At 32.4% G+C, this 25,407-nt stretch overlaps 1 pseudogene; it reads right to left on the bottom strand.

The window, feature by feature from the left end:
• Positions 1–23,794: 23,794 nt before the first annotated feature.
• Positions 23,795–24,425, bottom strand: LOC149558470 (EID1-like F-box protein 1 pseudogene; annotated as a pseudogene).
• Between the last annotated feature and the right edge of the window lie 982 nt (positions 24,426–25,407).

Raw genomic sequence — 25,407 nt, 5'->3', positions numbered from 1 at the left:
CTGATGAATTGATCTACCTGTGGGAGATGGTACACTTTATTAATATTCTTTGATCAGAGATCTAGAATAGTCTCTCTTGTTATGCTCTTTACAACCCTCTCCTTAGGGAAAAAAAGTGTTTTGGAAGTGTCATAATGAGTTTCGAAGATTGCACTAACACCGGGTGTGATGCCACGTTGATGAGTCCTGATCTAATGAGTGTAGAGATCATTTAGGACCTCTTAGTTGGTTTATTGCAAATCTTCAAGAATTCCCCCAAAGCTGTATGTCCCAAATCTGTATCCCTAATCTCTGAGTTATCATCTTGAAATCTTGATTTTGTTGGAATGCCCTAATCCTTGAATACTACAATTTTTAGTGCCATTTTCTTGCCAAGGGAAGATGATGAGGACACCATTGAATCTACACAATTGGATTCCAATAGTTTAGAGTTGAAGAAAACATGAATTAAACACACTCTAGTACTATCCTTAACAAAACCGCTAGAAGTTAAACACTTTGAAAACATGAAAAACCCTCAATTATACACCAAGTAGGAAAAAATAAAAAGATTAGCACAACAGGTGCACCTTTGAGGTGTGCCTGATGTGCCTTTATACTAGAAAAGTTAATTATGTGGTGTGCATCAGTGCACCTCATTTTTTACTTAGGCAAAGAGGATTTTAAAGGGTTTAAGGTGCTTATTAGAGTTTTTAAGTGTTTTGGAAGGAAAAAGAGGTGTTTAACAGCACACCAGGCTAGGTGCATTGATGCACACCCCTTTTCTATCTTGAAGTGTGTGTGTGTGTGTGTGTGTGTGTGTGTGTGTGTGTGTGTGTGTGTGTGTGTGATGTGTTTATGCAAGGGGAAGGCAGAGGATGGCACACCAGATCTGGTGTGGTGTTGTGCACGAGAGTCTTGTAGTCAAGAGAATGAAGAAAGATGGTGAGGAGAGGAGATGCCCCAGAATATGTAGCCCAAGCACCTTTAGTGCTACATACCTACACAAGTGCGCAGATGCACACCACCAAAGGTGCAATACCTTGTCTTAAAACATTTAGGTGCACTGGCATACTTGGGCAAGTGCATTGGTGTGCCTTTTTCTTTTGCAAAACTAACTTAGCTATCCTAGAAGTTTTCAAGAATTTGATTCTTGAATTGAGAGGCCTAGATAGGGTTTTAAAAAAAATAAGAAAAAACCTAAAAGGACTCAGACCCCGAACTACATTTTTTGGAAATCCAAAAATAAAGTACGGGGGCCCCATTTTTGGATGAAAATAGGACGTGCATTGAGATCCACACCAGAGCCCTTAGTGAATTTGATTGCTTGTAAGCCCAAAGTTGCATATTTGGGTTAGGAGTGTAATTTGAATTGATAGGTGAGTTTTTGGGTTGGCGAGGACTAGGAAAAGATCCTCTCAACTAGGGTATCAGGGTAAAAGTACAAAGCTATGTCACCTTTTAGGTTGACTTATTAGAATGACTAAATTTGAGTATTTCTATCTAAAAATCATTTTTGTTCAAAGATATGATCTAGATAAATTCATTCTAGCTAAGTTACATATGGTATCACACTTTTCCAATTGGAAATGTCTATTAAATTAATGTTTTATACTAGTTTCATCCAATTACTTAAAAAATATAATTATTTCAGAAAATTGACGTTTTAATAACTCTTACAATTTTTTATGATATATTTTTAATAACTTATAAACACCATTTTATAGAGCCCAAAGTCAAGAATATTCTCATATAGAGTTTATAGTGTTTTAATTAGATATAGTATATTATAATTAAAAAGTTCTACAAGTACATATTTTAACACTTGGAAAGATGTCAACTTTGAGAAAGAAAAAAATAGTAAATCATATCATAAAAATCTAAAACTTATATTACATTCTAAAGGAGAGAGTCCTCTTTTAGAATATATAATTTTTATTCTAGTTAGAATAGATTTGTTTTGAAAAATGTGGTGGGAGATAGAAACTATCAATTTTAGGTGAGTTAAATATTGAATGATTATAAAATTGAAAATATAAGTCTAAAGACAATTTTTATTTTTGAATGTTCTAGATATATATGCTATCTAAAACATAGTCTAAGATCAAAGGGAAATAAGTTTATTTCCATATAGTTTTGTGGTGAAAACTAGATCCCCAATTTTCAGCATTTTTCAGCAACTAAAAAATTATCTATAAAAATTATGAAAATATATCAACTCTTAATCCAAATAATTGTTAAAAAATTATAATCCTAAACTAATTTCTAGAAATTTCATTAGTTTACTTTATTTTCAAGTTCTAAATAATAATACTATTTTTATATTATTGAAGGTAAACAATTGTACTTTTGTTAGCCTTTTCCTTCGTGAAAGGGTGACACAGGTTTGTGCTTTGACCCATTAAGATAGAACCCTAGGAAGGCTATGAGAAATCCTTGGTTAGAGAAAGTAGGCTCTAAATTTGAGAAACTCCCCATCATGTTTGTAATCCCTTTAATGTGGGTGCATACACTACTATGATATTTTTACTGTGAAGTATAAAGATTAATTTTTTGTATAGCTTGGAGTTCTTCAACCTTAAGCACTTGGTATTATTTCTACCTTATTCCCAAATCTAAGCATTTTAATGACATGTTTATCTTTCTTTGGCTTTCCTTCTAGTTTCCTTGAACTATTGACATTTCTTGGGGACTCAGACTCTTTTTTTGGATCTCTCTCTAAATCACTAATCATTTGGGAGGCCAAGTCTATGTTTTGGACCCTTCTTTTGACTATCACTAGTCTGTAAAGCCGATTATTGATTTTATCCCTTCAAGACACACACATGCTTATGCTTAGATTGCTTTCAATTATTATTTTTGGGACATGGAGTTACCTTAAATTTGAATCCTTTGATAAATTGACTAGCATTCTATTCACACTTTCTAGACCATTTGGTTCATCTTCAATGGGTTGACTAGCATGCCAGAAAAACTTTCTAGACCATTCAATGCCACCACCTTTTATGGAGAATTTTCCCACTTGTTTTTTTGTATTTCCATTTCCTATGTGATTTACAATAAGGCACACAATTCTTCATGGGAAACTAAGTACACCCCTCATAGTACTTATCTCTCTTATTATAATTTGGAAGTTGCAAAAACTAAAGTCTCCTCAGGGGTTGATAATTTTTTTCTTCCTAGATCATGATTAGATTACCTCTTTTTTCTTAATTTACTTTACTGTAAGTTTGTAGAAAATCATACTCCAACTAAAGTGGAGGCTAAATTTTCCATCTTAAAAAGGATGCACTTCCCTTTTAAGACCTTTTAGGACCGTTTCTATTATTCCTTTCTCAGACCACAGAGGGACTTGTGCTCAATGTCCTCTTTTCCCTTTCTTGTTCCATTTTCCCCATATTTATTCTAATAACTTCTCACTCTTTCTTTTGTAGCCTTGACATTATCTCTAGAACTAGGTCAACTTAGGTCAACCTTTCTTTGAGTAGGTTGACCTAGGTTGATCTAGTTTAACTTAATCCCTATTGATTTTGGGGCATGAGGCTCGAGCCTGAAAAGCCTTAGAGGTTTAATTAGTTTTATTGCATGAGCTCTAGTCAGTTTGCATTGTTTTCCCACCTAAAAGCTGATATATAAGGAGGCTTGGAGCCTTCATTTTCATATGTCGTGATCTCATCCATAATTCATATCTTAAGGAGTGAAAGTTTTTCCTTTTTCATTCAAGGATTTCAATTATTTCAAGATAATCAAGCAATATCAAACATTCAAGAAATGATATTTCTATCTAACATTGAAGGATCCTTTGCGGTAATTTCCTGCTCAAGATCTACCTTATTTCTAGACATCAAGGGATGACATCTATATTGAAGAATTATCATCTTCTATATTGATGCACAATTACATCCATGGTACCATGATGGGACTATGGTAGATCTGTTGTAAATTCTCTACATTTCTAATTAAAGATCTAGAACACCTTACACAAAAATCCATATTGATAAGGGCTTTTAGAAAAATGAATCCTAATATTTATCTTATTTTTTAGTCATTTACATTTACATCTTTTATTTTTGGGTAATTCCTTAACCTAGTGCTTGACCAAGTCAAGTCCTCATCCAACCCAACAACAAAAACCCTTCATTTTATATGTGTAGGTGAAGGATGGTAGGATTTGGCATGCAAATCCACAAATAACTCTTCTAAATCTTTTTGGAGAATTTTTTTTTATTTTTTTAATAGTTTTCTTAGCCTATTTCAACTCCATCAAAAGATGTCCTTCCTCAAGGTCAACCTATTCCTTTTTGCCTTCTTGCCGAATGATTTCTAGGTTTTGTTCCTGTCTTTGATTTATATGGGAATGCATAGTTGGATATTTAGAAATAAGCCTAGGTCTGCAAATTTTGGAGCTAAAATACATCTTCCTCTATATATTTCAATGTGATTCTTCTATATTTTATTTTCTTTCACATCTATATCTTCATTGGCCTAATTGTATACATATAACATCTAGATCTACATTTTTAGTAAATTTTATTATTTAACATGTACACATTATCCTATAGGGGCCAAAGAGCATATTTCCTTGTATTTCATTCCCCTTTATAATTCAAATTCGGTATTGGTGTTCTTTTTTTCCTTTGGGTTCTAGCTAAGCTAATTTGAATTGTAAGTGGAATAATATTAGGGAATACCCTTATTTCCCTTACATATATATTTGAATTTCTCAGTGACCCAAAAATGGTAGATCTACAATTTGAAATAGACCTAGTTTCTTAAAAAAGATTAATTGTACTTGTAGTTTGTTGCATCAAATTTAGGAAATTCTCACTTATTATTAAATTAGTAAACATAAGGAAAATATAGATTAGCTTCATTGTGAAAAAATTGCCTACAAGGATGAATCCTAGAAAATAAGAGTAGATAATGAAAGAATTTTAAAATAAGATGAGAGATAAAATTAATAAAACATTAACTTGGGCTAGGAAAAATCCCAAAATAGAAGAGAGATTTTAAGGGGGTGCTAAATATCTTTAGATATTTGAATTCCATATTCAAAAAAAGGAAAAAGGACTATTGAAGGCTAACTCACATATCAGTAAGAGTCATAGAATATATGGTGCATGCTCTCCTAGTTCTTTACACCCTTGAGATTTCATTGATTGGATCAATGAACAATAAGATCACATTTAACTTTAATATGTTAGAGATCAACAGAGGTTCAAATTAGAAAAAAATGAAGTCAAATTGGTATGCTACTTCATGATGAAAAGAAATACAGAAAGATGGAGAAGGTAATGGACAACCTAAGATCACTAGATTTAAAGTTATTATTTCTAGACTTTATGCTTATATAGGAGGCTTATAAATTGGATTTTTTTAAGAACTTACTTAAAGAAAAAAATTCAAAATTAAAGAGTATAATTGATAATTTATAAGATGACAATAAGAGCTAGACAATACAAAGCATCTAAGGAAAATATTGTTGGGTATGTCAATGGTTGAACACTTATCTTCAATATATGACTAAACTATGTTAAGGATTAGTACAATTGAGGATTATTTTTAGTATTTTATGAAGGAAAAAGACAAGTTGAAAATAAGAAAACTTATCCCTAGGGTTACAGATAAATTATTTATTTCCAAGGGAAAGTATAAACTTTTAATTAAAGAGGAGTGTGATTTGATGATTCATGAAAGAGGTTGATGTGACGTAGAGTAAAAATAATCTTTTTTCAGATTTGGTAATACTGGACATATAGTATTACATTGTTTGGTGGAGGGGTCTATAAGGGTAAAATATAACCTAATGGGTAAGAAAGAACAAGAAAATGAAAATAAACTTGTTGAAAAGGAAGTTGCACTTGAATCGTGTAATATATGATAATCTTAAGTGTTATATTGAATAAGAAAGAACCAAAGCTAGGTATGTAGAGAAGATGATTCTTGTAGACTATTTATCAATATGGAGGAAAAAAATTTATGTTTATTGTGGATGGTGGTAGTACTAATAAGCTTGTATTAGAAGAAATTGTATAGAAGGTTTGAATTATATGACTCAAAAATCATTTTCATTATGGGATGAGATATACACAAAATTACCCTATGGTGGAAGTGAAATAATAATATTGGGTTAATTTCAACATTGGACCATACTAGGATATTTGTTGTGCCATGGTCATTATGCTATTTTGTCATTTTTTTTTAGTATCACCTTGGGAGTATGATGTTGTCTCTATTCACAATTGTTGAAGGAATGTAGTTTTTATCACAAGGGATAGAATAAATTTCACTTAGCTTGAAAGAGGAAGAGGTAAAATCTAAGAATCTATATATGTTAAGAACTTACAACTTAAGAGATCACACTTTTTTTTTATTAAAGAGTGATCAATTTTTAAAACATGAATAAGGAGGTTATTAATGTTGTATAGTTGTTCAAAAACCTTATAAATGATTATGAACTAGTGAAATTGTATATTGGAGAATTAACCAAAGGATGATGCAACAAAAATTTATCAAAAAAGTAATATTAGATGAGAAACACAATTTTATGATTACATCAAATTTTGTAAAGTTATTGAATTATTTAAAAGGTGGATTCAAACAAAAACATTGGTTTTAGAGGTGACAAAGGTACAAGCAATCGATTTAGTTATGTTGATAAAAAATAAAATGGCATTAGATGTTAAAGACTATTCTATGAGGGTTATAGTGAACACTTGCTTGAGTAATAATGTGTGTATTAATTTTCAATAATAATATACTCATGTTCCTAGAAATGAAGGGGAAATGCGGATTAAGAATTAATATTTGACTTATGTCTTGAATCCAGCCAAATATTTGTAAGTTCCTCTTATGGAAAATAGTTTATTAACCTAGGGTTTATGATATAAGACCATCCTTCATTGGCCATATTCCATCATCCTCATCATGAGTGTTTGTCACAGTATTTTAGTAACATCTTAGGAGTATGATGTTGGTTCTATTCATAATTTTTGAAGGATTGTAGTTTTTATCAGAAGCAATAGCAAAAATTTCATTTTAATTTCTCTGAGGGATGAAGGGGTAAGATCTAAGATTATTGGATGTTAATCTAGTGTTATACAATGAATAATATATTTAGCTCATTCTCTTATGCGATCTTTTTGGCATGGTCTATGCATCATATTAATATTATGATAACTAGACATCTTGTCTCAATCATTACATTTGAAGTTATTCTTATGCTAGGTCTCATCCTATATAGACTTTCCTATTCTAATAGCTAGGATTGTGAATTACAACTTGTGATGAGGATTGCCAATAGACATATATATATATAGTGGTGCTCTTATTTGTGTCATGGCCTATATCTCTGTGTTGCAATTTATTTAACTTGGGATTTACTATTAAATAACAATCCATGACTGACAATCCTATTTATAAATAGGCTAGGATTTCTTATTTAAATAATAATTATTTAGGGAATAGATAAATAGTGTAGAAAAACCTAAAGAACATTGAGGAACACTAGAGAAACATGGGGATTGTAAGGTCATCAAGACCCATAAGGTCATTTCTTATTGTAATAAGTCCTTAAAGGGTTAACTTTAGCATATTAATGGACTCTAAGTGTCATGAAGGGTTGTAATAAGACCTATAAGAGCTAAGAAACTAGTTTGTGGCTTTATATATAAAATTATTCTCAGAATGTCCTTGACCAAATTTCTAAATGTAAGAAAATGAATGAACTAAGAGGTCCATGAATATAAGTTGTCAACTAGACAACACACTAATTAGAGCTTTTTTATAGGAAAAAGTGGTTGCAATTGGATCATGGAAGATTTTGGTGTTATTTATTCGTTGAGATTAGTTTTTAGAGATTATATAAAGTGTTGGAATACCTAATGCAAAATGAGGATTGGCTTCTCTCCATTATGTGATATAATAGTAACATTCAATAATTTTTATTGATTAGATGATTCCACTTCTAATGGAAAAGTAAAATATTTTGGATATCTATTTTTATTTTTATTTCATTCTTATTCTATGGAGATATACTGATTTTATTTTGATTATTCAAACCTTGGGGTAGTCAATAATAGATAAAATACAAATCTACAACATGTAACATGTCACATGTAACATGTAATAAGGCCCCATGATTAGCAAATATGGTTAGTAATACATTATATTTTATGTTTGCATCATTGCGTGAGATCATATTGTAGAGAGCATGTGTTTAAGTGGAGGAAGTTAGAAATTGTCAAAAATGTTAAAGATGTTTGTCTCTGAAAAGTTTAGTCTAAGGGAAAGGGACATATCTCACAACTAAGTCATTGGGTAATGTTAATAATTGGATATGTTAGTGATAATTTAATCATCATCGATCTGACTAGAGAGATCAAGAAAATGTTTTTTTTTTCAATAGTTATAGATGATTATGTATGGGTCTAAACAGAAATTGTAAGCCATGATGTAATTTATTGATATAGATATTATGTTTGGGTTATGGTAAGGGAAAACTTGTATGGGAAAACCCACAGGTTTTCAAATAAAAGAACAAGTATTTATTCTTTTTTTGTGAATCTCTAAGGAGAGGGTTCATTAAATCACATATTTAATTTCTATGTGTTCTCCATTGAAAGGGACTATCAATCAAAATTAGGGATTATGGAGTTTTGTTGAACTTAAGATGTCAAGAATGTTTGTTGGGATCAAGAGGGATGAAAGAGAGAGTCTATTCATGTAGTGAAGAAGATATGTTCTCACGGTGGAGTAAGGAAGTCAAGTCAAGTATAAGAATTGATTCTAGTAAATTGAAATCAAATTTGAGTAAGTGCGCCATGGTCATGTCTTACTAATTCATTCATTTATCTATATTCAATTTGGATAGTTAGAAAGCACGTGGAAGTCTAGGGACTAGGAGATTCATATTGTCAAGTCCTTATTAAGGTAGGACAATTGGTTACCCATGGGTTTGTGTAAAGGTGTAGGGCATCAAGGGAGGATGGCCTTGCATCATTATTCATACTAACTAGTGAAATAGTAACTAATATTACTCATAAAAGTAAAAAATTCATTATATAAGTGAGAACTTTTAAAAATTTGAATTGTGACATTTTCCCTTTCAAATTTTGATGTGACAATGTGAAATGATTCTCAATTCTCTTTATAGAATATTACTCATGAACTCCATACTAATTAGGTTTTCCTTTACATATTAGATTGCAATCCATATTCTAGTCTCGTATTACTACATGTATTTACTTTCAACTTCATTAAACAAATGAAAAATATTTTGTGGCCACATCATGTGAGTGATGTTACAAGATGCTTTTATGGATTCATCTAGTTGTACACAAAGCCATGTTGTATTGACATCTTTATTTGACATTAAATAACATGTTCCTTTTATAATATAGAGAACACATCTCATAAGTTTAAATTAGTATTGATGATGACTACTACCTAAAAATTTAAAGTTACAGCTATTTGTATTACTATTAAGTCAACCAATACTATGATAACTATTTAAAAATGTTAAGATACTTGATTTTTCTATAAATTAATAAACAAAATACAATTTACAATACTTTAAGTATATATATTAATATATTATATAAATATAAGTAAATTTTAAGAGACAATAAAGTAATGACACCTATGCAAATAATAAAATTGAAAAGGATTGTAGTTTAAGAACCAAACAAAATCTTGCCCACTCACTTCTCGTTGTGGAGAAAGACACTAGTCACAAGCGACAAGGTCGCACAAATTTGGACAATTCACCATGGAAAGAGTTCATCATATTCCTGTATTCATTTGGTTACACAGTCCAATAAATTTTCCGACATGATTGATTGTGGTGTTTTGTAATGTCACGTCTACGGCCACACATTTGATGGCTCTCTGTTGCTGTCTACACATTTTCTGCACCTGTGTTTTTGCCACGTAGTAATAAAGTCTGTGTTATTATGGCTGAACGGAGATTTAGCATTTCACCTACCGGGCTGAGGAGGCAATTTACCAGTCAATTTATTCAGTTGCTTCTAAATTATATAATGTGAAGAGATGAAAACATTACCATATGTCTTAATCGCCATATTCGTTATGGGACCCTCAACCCATTATAGGGATTGATTGACAATGAAGGGTTACCAACACAACGAAACAAAAAAGGGAAATGCGGAGCGGAAAATATCACACAAATGAGAAAAAAGGCGTGATGCTTTGAACCACCATAAATAAGTACTTGATATACGAATATCTAGCACAGAGCTGTCACACATAAGTACATAAATGATAAAATTGTAAAGTTGAAAATATAGTCATCGTTGGTCAATAGTTAATATTCCACATAAAATTAATATATTTTCTGAACACTGACTAAATTGTTGAAAGTACATGATTATTCATAGATTAGAAGAGAAATAATATATCAAAGATGTCGATTAAAATGCCGTGCATCATATATTCTTTCAAGAATATGCAAAATAGATCAAGCACATCACTCCTACGTACAAAATGGAATGAAAAACTATCATAATATACAATCGAACTATAGATTATCAATTTACGTGCTTTGGTCTGCTAAGCAATTCGACACATGTCCATATGCAAATGTCAAGATGGGAGATTGCTCAAGGTGTCTAGGGCTCATTGATGTAAAGGGTAGCTGAGCGGACTTGATTGTTCTCACAAAGGAACAATACGAAAATAGTCGTTGGGCTGGGCCCTAGATGGTCTTAGTAGACAATGGTTAAGTATTACAACATAAATACCATCCAAAAACTTCCTATGGTCTTCATTAGATAACTTAACCCATATGTTCTCTAGTAACCATTCCTTTACAAGGCTAGGGTGTGGTCTGAACCCACTGAAAATGTTTGGAAATGTCCTAGGAATGATCACAATAATCCAATGTAATCCAATTCACTCAACATTAACTATTTTGAACTAATCTTTAATACCCACAACCAATTTTGTGCATTTGGACAAAGTTGAGAGACCTTATTTAACTAGGCCTACCTTTATAACTGTTGTGCTATAGTGCAAAGTAACTCCAAATGACCCTATAAAAAAAATATGGGATTTTAGTACCCTTTTGAACATTATAAAAGAATATATATGTCTCAAACTCTAATTCTATCACTAAAATGGGGTTGATAGGACTAGTAAGGCTCAATCTAAACTCCAAACTCCATAATGAATGCTTGGACCAGAAGGGAGAGATTTTGGGCTCACTCTTGAAGAATGTTATATAGGTATGTGAAAACCATCATTGACATGAATTGCATCATCCCTACTATCACATTTTCAAGGTCTTTAAATCTTGATCACAGTAGGCCACATAGAGTTGTCCAACTAGTGATTGATGACAAAATTGCCTCTTAAGGTCTTTTCGGCAAATTTTCTCCTTTAATGCAAAGGAAATTCCCTATACTTTTATAACACCAAAATTTATTCCTCTAACTATGCTAGAGTACAAGTAGAGGCCATTTGAACTCAAAACTAAAGGTATGTTCTCCAAACTACACTAACCCTATCCTTTTAGATTTAAACCAATTGGATGCTATTATTGTCAACCATTCTCATTTAAAATGAGGTTTTGAACATCCAAGAAACTGAAAAGGGAAGTATCATCAGCTTAAAGTCCACAACACCATTCCAATGTTCAAAACATAATAACAAATTACATAAAATTATCTAGTCATCTTGCTTCTCATGTTTCTCCCATACATAAATTTTGAACTTCAAATATGAAAGGTCATAAATGAAATTTGGGCTTGGTTAACCATTAGGTCAGTTGTAGAGGAAGTTGATAAAAATTTTCATTAAATTGTTCGAAAGTTGACATGCAACTTTCAACAACTTTTTATTTTTTACTCAAAGATTGTTCCAATAATCTCAAATTGAATTTCTAGATTTAATTTGATTCATGGATGACCAAGCATACCTTAAACCATCATTTTTCATCAAAATAATCTATTGACCATCATTGACCATGGGATTATAGTGGTTACACAATGGTTTAGAGGCCTTAGACATGTATTTTATTACATGCTAATGGATCCAAATGATGCAAGAGCATCTAGTGGTGTAAGGGCAATCCTATATCACCCAAAACCATGCTTAGATATAGTTTCTATTTAATGTGTTTTTATTTCTGGATACCCATTTGAGTCAAATAAAAGTTCCAACTCTCATAGTTCAACTATTAGTTTTCTCAGTTAGAGTTTTTAAGCACCTTGGCATATGTGTAAATGCAAAAATGAGTTATTTTGTAATATAGCCAAAATTATGATGAGTTAGAGGGTGTAATTTAGAGTGATGATTATACTTGTAATTTAAAACACTCCAGAAAAAGAATTAGGTGAAAAGGCTTCACTGTTAGAAAGTTATTGTAGTTTTAATTTTCCTGGAGACCTCTTAAGAGCGCTTCAAAGTCAAATATGGGACACTAAATGGCTTTGTATGTTGGAAATGATTGAAATGAACATAAGAAAAGTTGTTGGAATAATATATGGAACTGGTAAAGAATGTCCTCAATCATTGTTTTGTCATTCATGTCAAACTTGCTACTTGCAGGAATGACAATTGCTTTAGTGATCCAAATACTATCAATTAGTTGATTGTCAAGGAGGAGGCAATCAATAAGATGTAACTAGAACACCTAGAGAAAGGTTGAAGTTATGATGTTGTAATGAAGTACAAGGATCAGCTAAGCCATTGATGAAAAAGTGTATTTGATGACATACTATAAGATACAAAGAATGGGCACACTGAAACATATCAAAGATTTAAGGTTTTAGCTAAGTCTTTTGTAAAGCTCAACTAAGTTCATTAGAGAGAAGGAGCTGAGCAAGCTAGTAAGCGCTGAGCAAATTCCTAGTTAATGCCAAGTAAACCTTAGATGCTGAGCAAGTTTAGATGCCGAGTAAACTTCAGATGTCGAGCAAGTTTAGATGCCGAGTGACACAGAGTTCATCAAGTGATGAGCAGAATCAAGTGCCAAGCAGGTATAGGTGCCGAGTAACACAGAGGTGCCGAGCACCAATAACTCAATAATACCGAGTTGCTGCATTATTTTGAAAATCGAAGATTCGCCAGATCTAAGCCGACAAGGTTGTTATCTAGAAATTTGTAAATTAAAAGGAAGATAAGAATGATGAGTTGGTGGCACAGAACACCATGTAGAACATTTTTAAAGATACAATTGGCGAAGTTTCTAGAAGAGAACAAGATATGGGGTAGATACATTATATCCTACCTAATCCATTTTGAAACCCTAAAATTGGAGAGGGAGAATTAAGCGGCAAAGACAAATCAGATTCCTATTTAAGAAGACATAAGTTAATAAAAAGAGAGAGAGAGAGAGAGAGAGAGAGGTGGTCAAGCATAAAAGCATGAAGTACTAAAGAAGGTGCTAAGAAGAAGAAAAGACAAGAATTCTATTTGGATAGATGACCACAAGGATGATTGCATTGGCAGAATAAGTAAGAAGACTCAAGGAGACGAAGCTTGAGAGAAAGACAAGCAGTCTGAGCCAGAGTGATTGAAGCCAACCATAAGTAGTGAACTGAAAGTGTGATCTGAAATCTGCAAAGTATGTTGTAAGTTATATCAGATCAAAAGACCATTATCGTTACTTTCTAGCAATTGTAATAGTAAATTGAAATCATATGGACTTAGGTTGGTTTAATAGCCATAAGATAAATCCTTTAACATGGTGACATTCCAAGTGAATGTTCTAAAGACCTCTAACTAGGCCCATTCCTAACAGTTTGGTGAAATCCTCTAATAGGGTCACATTTAACAATGTGTTGTAAGCCTTTAACAGGGTAGACCTTTAACAGGGCATCACTTCAGAAGAGTGAGAATCAAGTAGCATGTTACTAGTGGTTTTTCCCAAATTGGGTTTCCACATAAATCATTGTGTCATGTGTTGATCTTTGATGTTTTATCTTTGCATGTTGATTTATTGTAATTTGCTAATATGGTTGAATTTAAGTTTGGATGGATGAAAAGTGTATGGATTCATTAAAATTAGTAAAAAGGTAGTAATAGGACATTTGGACCTTGAATAACTGATTCACCCCCCCCTCTCAGTTATTCTAAAGAATTCTAACAATTGGTATTAGAGCCTGACTATTGATTCAGTTTAAAGGGACTACAAGCAGAAAAGATCAAAATGCCAAAGAGAGAAATTCCCAAGCTCAACAAAGACAACTTTGTTGCATGGCAAAGTTTGATGAAGCTACATCTTGGATCCATAGGAGATTATGCCCAAAATTCAATTGTCACTGAACATATAGATCCAACAGGTGCTCCTACTGTAGAAGGCATGAAAAACAAGCAAGAACATAATGAGACAATGCTGGAAATTGCCTCTGTACTTAGCTATGCTGAATTTGATGATATCAAAGGATGTGACACTGCATTCAAAATGTGGAAAGCCCTATCAAACATCTATGGAGGAGATTAGAATGTACAAAGAGCAAAAAGAGAAAGTCTCAGAGGAAAGTTTGATGACATGAAAATGCAAGAAAATGAGAATGCTGCTTAGTATGGTGCAAGAATAAAGGAAGTGGTAAGTGCAATAAGATGATTAAGTGGTCAACTGGATCAAGATACTATTAATAGTAAGTTCTTAAGAACCTTTCTCCCTATCTATGCTATTAGAGTATCAGTAATACAAGAGCTAAGATGTATACCAGGAAATAATCTAAGTTTTGAATTTATAATAGGTAGACTCACTGCATTTTAGTTATCTAACTTTGACAACTGCAGACCTAAAAATGTTGAATCTACTTTTAAGGCCAAGTTATCAGTGAAAGATGCTGAACAAGTGAAATCAACGAAAGGAAGAAAAATGAAGTATGTATCCAGTGATAGTAGCACAAATGAGGAAGATGTGAAACAATTGGAAGCATTGCTCGCTAGAAGATTTCATAGGGGCAAAGGAAAATTCAAAGATAAGATGCCTATCATTTGTTTCAATTGCAATGAAGTAGGTCATATTGCTGCAAGGTGTCCATAGAAAAATGATTCCAAGGAAGGCAACAAATACAAGAACAGAAGAGATGATGACAAGAGAGATTACAAAGAAAAAAGGTAAGAAGTGTTATATTGTTGAAGAAAATTCTAATGACAATGATGATTAAGTTGTTTATGTAGCTATGAAGGACCAATCTGATGAAGAAGAGCCCACAACACTGGTAACATGTATAAACAAGAATGACAGATTGATCATAGACAGTGGATGCTCACATCACATGACAGGAGACAAAAGTAAGTTTGTTAACTTTACTTAGTATGATGGAAATAAAGTTAGATTTGGTAATGATGCTCCATGTCAAATCAAAGGAAAAGGTTCTATTAAGCTCACAGAAAAAATTTCATGTGACAATGCATACTATGTTGAAGGATTAAACTACAATTTACTGAGTGTCTCACAGTTAGGCAATATAGGTTGCAAAGTGGAATTTGAAAACAAAACTACAAAGATCTATGATACTGATGGTAAACTGATAGGAAAAGGAGATCAAACAAAGAGTAATTTTTTTTACCTTGATATGGATGATGTTTCTTGTTTATTTGCAAAATTTGATGATGGATGGTTATGGCATAGAAGATTATGTCATGTAAACTTTGACAATCTAGTCAACATCAGTAAAATGAAGAAAGTTAGAGGTTTACCGAAATTGAAGAAGCCTGATAATATCATGTGCAAACAATGTCAGCTAGGAAATATGACAAAGTCAAGTTTCAAAAGAAAAAACTATACATCTAAAGAGATACTTGAGTTAGTTCACACTGACTTATGTGGTCCAATGGAAATACAAAGCTATAGAGGAGATAAATACATAATGCTATTTGTTGATTACTATTCCAAGATGATGACTATTATATTCTTAAAACAAAAATCTGAAGCTTTTCAAATGTTTAAGTGGTATGTGGCTAGAGTTGAAAAGGAAACCGGAAAAAGCTTGAAATGCCTAAGATCAGATAGAGGTGGTGAATTTACATCAAATGAATTTGAGATATTTTGTAATGATAAAGGAATCAAAAGATAAATGTCACCTCCTAGAACTCCCCCACAGAATGGAATTTCTGAAAGAAGAAATAGATTTGTGATTGACTATGCCAGAACACTAATGATGGAAAAGACTGTTGCTCTAGAATACTGGAGAGAAGCGGTAAGTGTAGCTATTTATGCACTGAATTGAGTACAAGTCAAGAATGGTACAAATACAACACCTTTTGAATTATGGTATGGTTACTCACCCAATGCAAAAAATTTCAAACTGTTTGGTTGTAAATGCTTTATCCTTAAAGATGCTAGAAATGGAAAATTTGATGCAAAAAGTGATGAAGGTATATTTCTTGGTTACTCCACTAGAAGTAAGGCATATAATTGTTTGAATATTAACACTAACAAAATTGTAGAAAGTGCAGATGTAAATTTTGATGAGCACACAGAAGTCCAAGCTGAAGTACCAAAGAAAATGGAAGAGTATACAACCTTTTTGTATTCTTATGAAGGAATGACTATTGATAAGGATGATGTCAATCAAATTGAAACTCAATAGAAAACTTCAATCTCAGTCGAGTCTCAACCAGTGAATGCTGAGTTGCATTCAAAAGCCGAGTTGTAGAATGAAGAAAATGCACAATCTGATTTTGAAGATAGTACACATAATAAAGAACAACCTAACAACGAAGTGCATAGTGATCCTGAATCTGAAAGATCAAACATGGAAACAAGGATAGAGCCAAGATTATCCAAATATGTAAAAAGACATCACCCTGCTAAATAGATAATTGGTGACAACAATGCAAGACCAATAACAAGCAACAGACTAAGACAAGAATCATGTCTGATCAGCAAATCTGAACCCAAGATAGTATATAGTGCATTACAAGATGATGACTGGTATAAAGCTATGGAAGAAGAAATTGATCAAATAAGAAAAAGCAAAACCTAGAGTTTGGTTCCCAGACCAACTGACAAGAATGTGATTGGCACGAAATGTGTATTTAGAAACAAACTAGATGAGAATAGTGAGATTACCAGAAACAAAGCTAAACTAGTATGCAAGGGTTATGCTCAAGGAGAAGGAATAGAATATGGGGAAAAATTTACTCCTGTTGCTAGAATGGAAGGAGTAAGAACTTTACTTGCAGATGCTACCTACAAAGATTTTAAATTCTATCAGATGGATGTAAAATCTGCCTTCTTAAATGGTATACTAGAAGAAGAAGTCTACATTGAACAACCAGAGGGATTTGCTGATGAAAACAACAAGGATATGGTATGTAAGCTACATAAAGCACTCTATGGTTTGAAACAAGCACCTAGAGCATGGTATGAAAGACTTCACAAGTATCTAGTGCAAATTGGATTTGAAAGAACTGATGGTAACAACAACATGTACATCAAAGAAGAAGAAGGTAAAGACATTATTGTATCTAAAATCTTTGTGGATGACATAGTGTTTGGTGGTAAGGAAGTACTTTGCAAAGGCTTTGCTGACAAAATGAAACATGAATTTGAGATGTCCATGTTTGGAGAAATCAAATTTTTTGTTGGGGTGCAAGTACATCAACCCAATCATGGAATATTTGTTACACAATCAAAATACATCAAAGAAATTCTTAAAACATTTGGATTGGAGGAATCCAAACCAGTCAGCACACCAATGGCAATAGGAAATAAGCTGTCCAAAAATGATGAGTCAGCTGAAGTCAATCAAACAATGTACAAATCCATGATTGGAAAACTACAATATGTTGTACATAGTAGATCAGACATAGCATTAGCAGTTGAAATAGTGGCTAAGTTCTCTGCTAATCCTAAAGAAAATCATCTCATAGCAGTAAAAAGAATAATGAGATATCTTAAAGGAACTGATAACTTTGGACTATACTACAAAAAGAATGAAAAATTTGAGCTCAATGCATATACAAATGCAGATTGGGGAGGAAACATTGATGATAGAAAAAGCACAAGTGGAGGTGCATTATTTCTAGGCAAAAGGCTAGTCACCTGGACTAGCAAGAAACAAACATGTACATCCCAGTCCACTACAAAGTCAAAATATGTGGCAGCTGTAGTCAATTGCACAAATATTGTATGGCTCACACACCTATTGAATGGAATGAAAGAAGAAGTAACAAAACTTGTGATATTGTACTATAATAATACAAGTGGTATAAACATATCCAAAAATCTAGTGATGCATGCAAAAACCAAGCATATTGCAATCAAGAATCATTATGTCAGAGAATTGGTAGAAGACAAACAAGTAAAGTTGGAATACATTCACACAAAGGAACAAACTAAAGATATCTTCACCAAACCATTACCCAAGGATGCCTATGAATATCTTAGAGGCAAGTTGGGGGTAATACCCCTAACTCAAGCAGTTTAAGGCAACAAAGAAGCTGCCTTGCATCAACAGGAATAAATCATTGAAATATTAATAGGTTGATGCAAAGAATGACAGCAGGAGCAAAAACTCCAAATCAATCACAAGCATGGTGACAGAGGGAGAACATCAAAAAGAAGCCAAAGCTTATATTTTGCATGATGAAGATGCTACATCTTTGGCATTTATGTCAAAGAGGGAGAAATATGCACAAATCATATCAATACAAAGAAAGAGGGAGATATATGAGATCAGTACAGCAAGACAACGCATACAATCTTGGTGGTAACTAAGTTCATTAATTGATCAGTTTGGTTTGCCATCAATGCCAAAGAGGGAGATTGTTGGAAATGATTGAAATGACCATAAGAAAAGTTGTTGGAATAATATATGGAACTGGTAAAGAATGTCCTCAATCATTGTTTTGTCATTTATGTCAAACTTGCTACTTGCAGGAATGACAATTGCTTTAGTGATCCAAATACTATCAATTAGTTGATTGTCAAGGAGGAGGAAATCAATAAGATGTAGCTAGAACACCTAGAGAAAGGTTGAAGTTATGATGTTGTAATGAAGTACAAGGATCAGCTAATCCATTGATGTAAAAGTATATTTGATGACATACTATAAGATACAAAGAATGAGCACACTGAAACATGTCAAAGATTTAAGGTTTTAGCTAAGTCTTTTGTAAAACTCAACTAAGTTCATTAGAGAGAAGGAGCTGAGCAAGCTAGTAAGAGCCGAGAAAATTCTTAGTTAATGACGAGTAAACCTCAGATGCCAAGCACTTTCAGATGCCAAGTAAACTTCAGATGCTGAGCAAGTTCAGATGCTGAGTAAACTTCAGATGCCGAGTAAACTTCAGATGCTGAGTGACACAGAGTTCATCAATTCCCAAGAAAAACCAAGTGTCGACTAGGTATAGGTGCTAAGTAACATAGAGGTGCCGAGCACCAGTAACTCAATAATGCCGAGTTGCTGCATTATTTTGGAAATCGAAGATTTGCCAAATCTAAGCCGACAAGGTTGTTATCTAGAAATATGTAAATTAAAAGGAAGATAAGAATGATGAATTGGTGGCACAGAACACCATGTAGAACATTTTTAAAGATACAACTAGTGAAGTTTCTAGAAGAGAACAAGATATGGGGTAGATACATTGTATCCTACCTAATCCATTTTGAAACCCTAAAATTAGAGAGGGAGAATTGAGCGGCAAAGAAAAATCATATTCCTATTTTAGAAGATATAAGTTAATAAAAAGAGAGAGAGAGAGAGAGAGAGAGAGAGAGAGAGAGAGAGAGAGAGAGAGAGGTGGTCAAGCGTAAAAGCATGAAGTACTGAAGAAGGTGCTAAGAAGAAGAAAGCACAAGAATTTTGTTTGGATAGATGACCACAAGGATGATTGCATTGGCAGAATGAGTAAGAAGATTCAAGGAGACAAAGCTTGAGAGGAAGACAAGCATTCTGAGCTGGTGTGATTGAAGCCAAGCATAAGTATTGAACTTAAAGTGTGATCTAAAATCTGCAAAGTATGTTGTAAGTTATATCAGATCAAAAGACCATTATCATTACTTTCTAGCAATTGTAACAGTAAGTTTAAATCCTATGGACTTAGTTTGGTTTAATAGCCATAAGATAAATCCTTTAACAGGGTGACATTCCAAGTGAATGTTCTAAAGACCTCTAACCAGGCCCATTCCTAACAGTTTGGTAAAATCCTCTAATAGGGTCACATTTAACAGTGTGTTGTAAGCCTTTAACAGGGCAGGGCTTTAATAGGGCATCACTTTAGAAGAGTGAGAATCAAGTAGCATATTACTGGTGGTTTTTCCCAAATTGGGTTTCCATGTAAATCATTGTGTCATGTGTTGATCTTTGCATGTTGATTTACTGTAATTTGCTAATATGGTTGAATTTAAGTTTGGATGGATGAAAAGTGTATGGATTCATTAAAAGTAGTAAAAAGGTATTAATAAGGCATTTGGACCTTGAATAACTGATTCACCCCACCTCTTAGTTATTCTAAAGAATTCTAACATTTTATAGGGCTAAAAAATGGGGGACGAGCAAAGCTGGTCCATAGGGCTATAGAGCACTTCAAGAGCTTTTCAGAATTGTAAACAACTTGTCAATCAGAGCCCCTGTTCAAAAGTTATGCCTCCTGAATGTTGGACTACCATTTCTAGATTCTTCTAATTTTACACCGACTTCTAACATGAATTTTGGAACTTTCTATTTTGGCAGTGGATGTCAACTGACATATTCTAGAGTGTATTCCTAACCCTAAATGAATTGGGGTCTACTTAAGAACATTTCTAGCATTGTAAAGGCAATTCTTAGGGGAGTTAGATAGAAGGTATTGTGTGGAAGACTTCTTTCTCCAGAATCATACTATTGTAAGCCCATAGGAAAAGTTTCATTGATAATAATATTTCCCTTTTCTTGTGTGTTTATTCTAGTCTTTGGTTGAGTCTCCATCAGCAATGATCCTCAAAAATATATAAGACTTGTTAAGAACTATTTTTTTCCATCTTAAGAGGGGTTCTTCTACAACATAATCTGCTTAGTCTCAAGACTCAACATGTACTTGAGAGAACCTTCTCCAATATGGTTTAATGGTTGGTTGTTGTTCTTGCATCAACATTAAGTAGATCTTTCCATTTCGTACAAATAGTTCATGTAGGTGTTCATCCTTGTCTTCTTTACCATTTTTGTGTCCTACAGATATTTAACTTTTAGAGGCTAGTTGGGTTGTGAATCTTTGGTCCATTCCACACTAACCTTTTGTTGCACATTACATCCTACAAGAACATTGCAAGTTGTTAAGTAAAAATATTAAATATATGTAAAATGCCAATAGGAGGGAAAGACATTTCATAGCTAGTGCCCCAAACTTACAAATGATGGCAAAAGGTCTTATTGGTTCTTAAAACTACAAATTAGAAAATATCAAATCTTTTCAAATTAAGAGGTTTACTTATTACAAAGTAAAATGCGATATCTAGTACAGTCAAACATCTTTCACTTATCAAACACTTATCTATAAATTATATTAAATGTCAAATAATACCAATATCAATGCACAATTTAAACCAAAGGATAGAACAAAAGAATTGCATAGAATGTATATGTAGATCATCAATAAAATGTATCTACATGGAATTTAGTTGTGGTGCTAAAAGGGGGTATAAATGGCCACTTTGTGTCTTCTTCTAAAATTAGCAATTTCTGAACTTCAACAAGAATTTGAAGATAGTTATGCTCAAAATTTTAAGATATGAAAAAAAAAATAGTAGTAATCCGTTGAATTTAATTTCAAAACTACTAATTACTTTTTAGAATGAATTAGTTTTAGGCCCTCAAAAAAGGGGGCAACAAAAAGTGGTACTATTTTTTCAAAAAAAAACACAACATAGTGCAAAGTGTAGCACCCCTAAATATTAAACTTTTATTTTGAGATTCTTTAATTGCTCTTGTCAAAATTTACCTAACACTATGTAGTTTATTCCAAAAAAATTAGGTAATTTTATAGTTCATTCTTTTTAATGATTTTTTTAAATGAACATGTCCCAAAAATGTGAAATATCTGTGTGGTCCCCCTAGAAATTATTGAAAACAAATTGAAAATCAAAACATCTTTTTTTCAAAGCATGTAGAAATCAGAAATTTTGTTGAACTAATTTGCGGTGTTAGGACATCCTCAAATCCAACACAAGAAGTAGACACACTCTTATCACTAAATTAATTTGTGATATGAGGGCACCCTCAACTCCAAATTTTGCATTAAATTTTTTTATTGAGATTGCCATATCTTCTTTTATAGATGATCAAAATGGTTTCATTCACTCTGTAATGATGAAAAAGCATAATAACTAAGTTGCATCTTGAAAAATTATGGAGATCAAACATAATGAATGAATTCTAGTTTAAAAGAGTTTTTCATGCAAATTATTATAATAGGCCTCTCAAAGTTAGAGGAGATTTACTCAATACATCCCATTCATAATGTTCACAATAGCCCAATCAAGAATCAATATTTTCTCTAGGGATTTTGTTCGACGCAGTAAAGGTACTTTTATTTTTACAAACATCATTAAATGACCATAGTTGTTGCTCTATTTCTTGCTACTAGATTCATGGCTTAGTAATTATTAATAAGATCTTATTCATTCAAAGGCATCAATCACTAATAATGCTTGATATGTTCTCTTTTCTAACATGCATTTTCTAATGTTTCCATGACATCTCTGGATTTGATTTTGTATCTTCTCCTTCTCACTGTGTTTTAAATGAAAGATGGCTTTTATGATGAAATATTTAGTTTAGTTTCCAAAAATGTCCAAGGGAATGCATTGATTTTACAAAATATAATTCTACAAAAATTGATCTGTTCTCTCAAGTACTTTGTTTTGAGATAAAATGGCCAAATTGAAAACCATAATATGAATGGGCACACAAAATAAAAAAATGCAAAAACACTCCATGAAATATGACTGACTATATAGCACAATGATAGTTTGAATAACAAATCCTAAATTAGAGGGTATAAATAGTATAAGATGCTTTTCTTGCAAGTATAAATGATCAATTTTGTTTATCAAAACCCTATCCAACTTTAGAAAATTGTGGAAGACTCCAAATTCCTTTTATAATTTGTGATTTTTTCTCATATGCAAGGGTTTGAAGATAAAAGACCTCACCTATCGAATTCCCACAATTCATAATTTTAAATAATAAAACTAAAATATCCCTTGAATCCTTGAAAATGTGAAGTGTTAACTCTTATTTAAACTATAAAATTATGCAGGCATTTAGACCATATTTTTGTAGCAATGAAGCAACTAAAGATGCCAAAACAATGGGATTTCACAATTCCAAAGATAGTGAAGGCAAGATATTGAAGCCTCTATAGATATAAAACAATGCAAAATTGATCATCTAGTTACAACATAATATTTATATAACAAATAGAAATCATTTAAAAAAAATACTTGATCAACAAGAAACATAACATAAAGGAACACTAGAGCTTTTCTTTAACAAAAATATTTCTTTCTTAGGGATTATGTTGGGATAGTCCCCAACATTAACAACATACGAATTGTGGAAGCTATTCCTAAACTAAAAAAATGGTACATAAAAACATTTAAATATTTTTTTAATTAACTATCAAAAATAATATTATCAAGGTTATAAATTTAAAGCTCAATCCTAAAGACATGACATTCTCCAAATGAGAGCATATTCAATATGCTCAATAAAAAAAATGAAAAAATAGAAGAAAATCATCAATCACATATCTCAATTATAATAATGATTTGAGTATACAAGGAAATGCTGAATAGAGCCAAGCAGAGAATTATTAGCATTACAAATATTTTCCCATGCTAGGTTACCCTTTATTCTTCACCTTTGGACACACTATCAAAATTTGAAAGTGGAAGAAAGGTGCAAATACCTATCAAGTGCCCTTTTGAGGCATAGAAAACACTCTTTGTTCTGTATAGGCATCCAACCTCCTAAATGAGATTTTAGGAATCATATAAATTTCATAGTGAAAGCTCCATACCTTTTTCTTGCAATAACCACAGGTATCTGTTAGATCTACTTGGGCTTGTTTCTCAATAACTCTCCTCCTTGTTTTAGATTTTGAAAATGCTTTAAATATACCTCAAAATAAGCCCACATCACCATCCTCTTCTTGGTTAGGCGCTCACATGGATCTATCACATATAATGTATTGGATTTTCATTGTGGAACAATAAAACTCTTGTCAGTAGTCTGTGGAAATCTTGTCCTAACTACAAAGTGACCTAGTATAGCTCTAGATAGAAACCCATTGTTAGTATTATGGCATCTAGCACAATAAAATATGAGCTTCCCAACAACATTCCAATTTCCATCTATGGTGTTGTGACCAACCCCATTAAGACCAATAACCATTTTTGGTGCTTGTGACAAACAAAACTCTTTCCAAAGTATCTGCTTAACAAGATCTTCAAACCATCTGCAAATACAAGATAAGGAAAATAAAATTTAGTGGTGTTTTGATAAGTATATAAACAAGGTTCAATTGGGAGACCTTTGGATGTCACACATTTTTGCAGTTATCTAAAATTGTGAAGTTAACTTGCCCACATATTTGGCCTAGAAGTTTAGCTTGAGAACCCTTTAAGATTAGGTTGTCAGCTTGTGTTTCATTATAAGGAGAATAATGCACTTCTCCTTGGAGATTACCCTTGGGAGTATGTTATCTTGACACTTGTTAATGCTAAATCAAGATGCAATTGGTCAAGTGAGTTCTTCTTTTCATCATTCTCAATCAGTCAATCATAATAGTTAATTAATGGTGAAATTTGATCAATTTTCATCTAGCAATTTTTAATTATCAATTTCCATCATCTAATTTAGTTGAGAGAAAGATGTATTTCTGGGTGTACTGCAAGAAAAAGTTTGAATACTGGGATGTCTTTTGTTTTCAAGACATTTTCTACAATATCAAGAAGTAAAGATGGCATCATTCTTAGAGTGAAAACTAACACTAGAATAGAAAAGTTTATTTGAACCCTAATTGATTATGAATTTTGACTCTATTTCAACTATTATAGTAGTTTAATGGATATACGGACACCTAGTGGAGAATGTGAACTGTGAACTTCTATAACATATGATAGGAACTGTATGTTGCCTAGATGAAGATGGAATCATTTCATTCCTCTTATTTAAACAAGTAATGTTTTTCTAAGCTATTCTATGTGATATTTTATGTTTCCTTTTCTATAGTTTTTTTGGTACTTAAGAGTAATAAATACAACACAATTTGTGCATTATTAGTCATGCTTTGATAAAGGAGGTTTCTAAGAAGTGCATGTATTAAGGAAGATGATGTTAGCATGAATACACCTTTTACGTAGATGTGACGAGATAATGGAAATCATATCAACGCAAGATTTATAAGAGTTTAAGTAAATACAACTTAACACATTAAATTTTTCTCAAAACTCATTTTCAT

Source organism: Cupressus sempervirens, chromosome 5 (assembly GCF_028749045.1).
Source record: "Cupressus sempervirens isolate cs-2001-9-10 chromosome 5, ASM2874904v1, whole genome shotgun sequence".
Taxonomy (NCBI): domain Eukaryota; kingdom Viridiplantae; phylum Streptophyta; class Pinopsida; order Cupressales; family Cupressaceae; genus Cupressus; species Cupressus sempervirens.
Note: the sequence above shows the minus strand (reverse complement) of the source record. Positions and strands in the feature narration are given on the sequence as shown.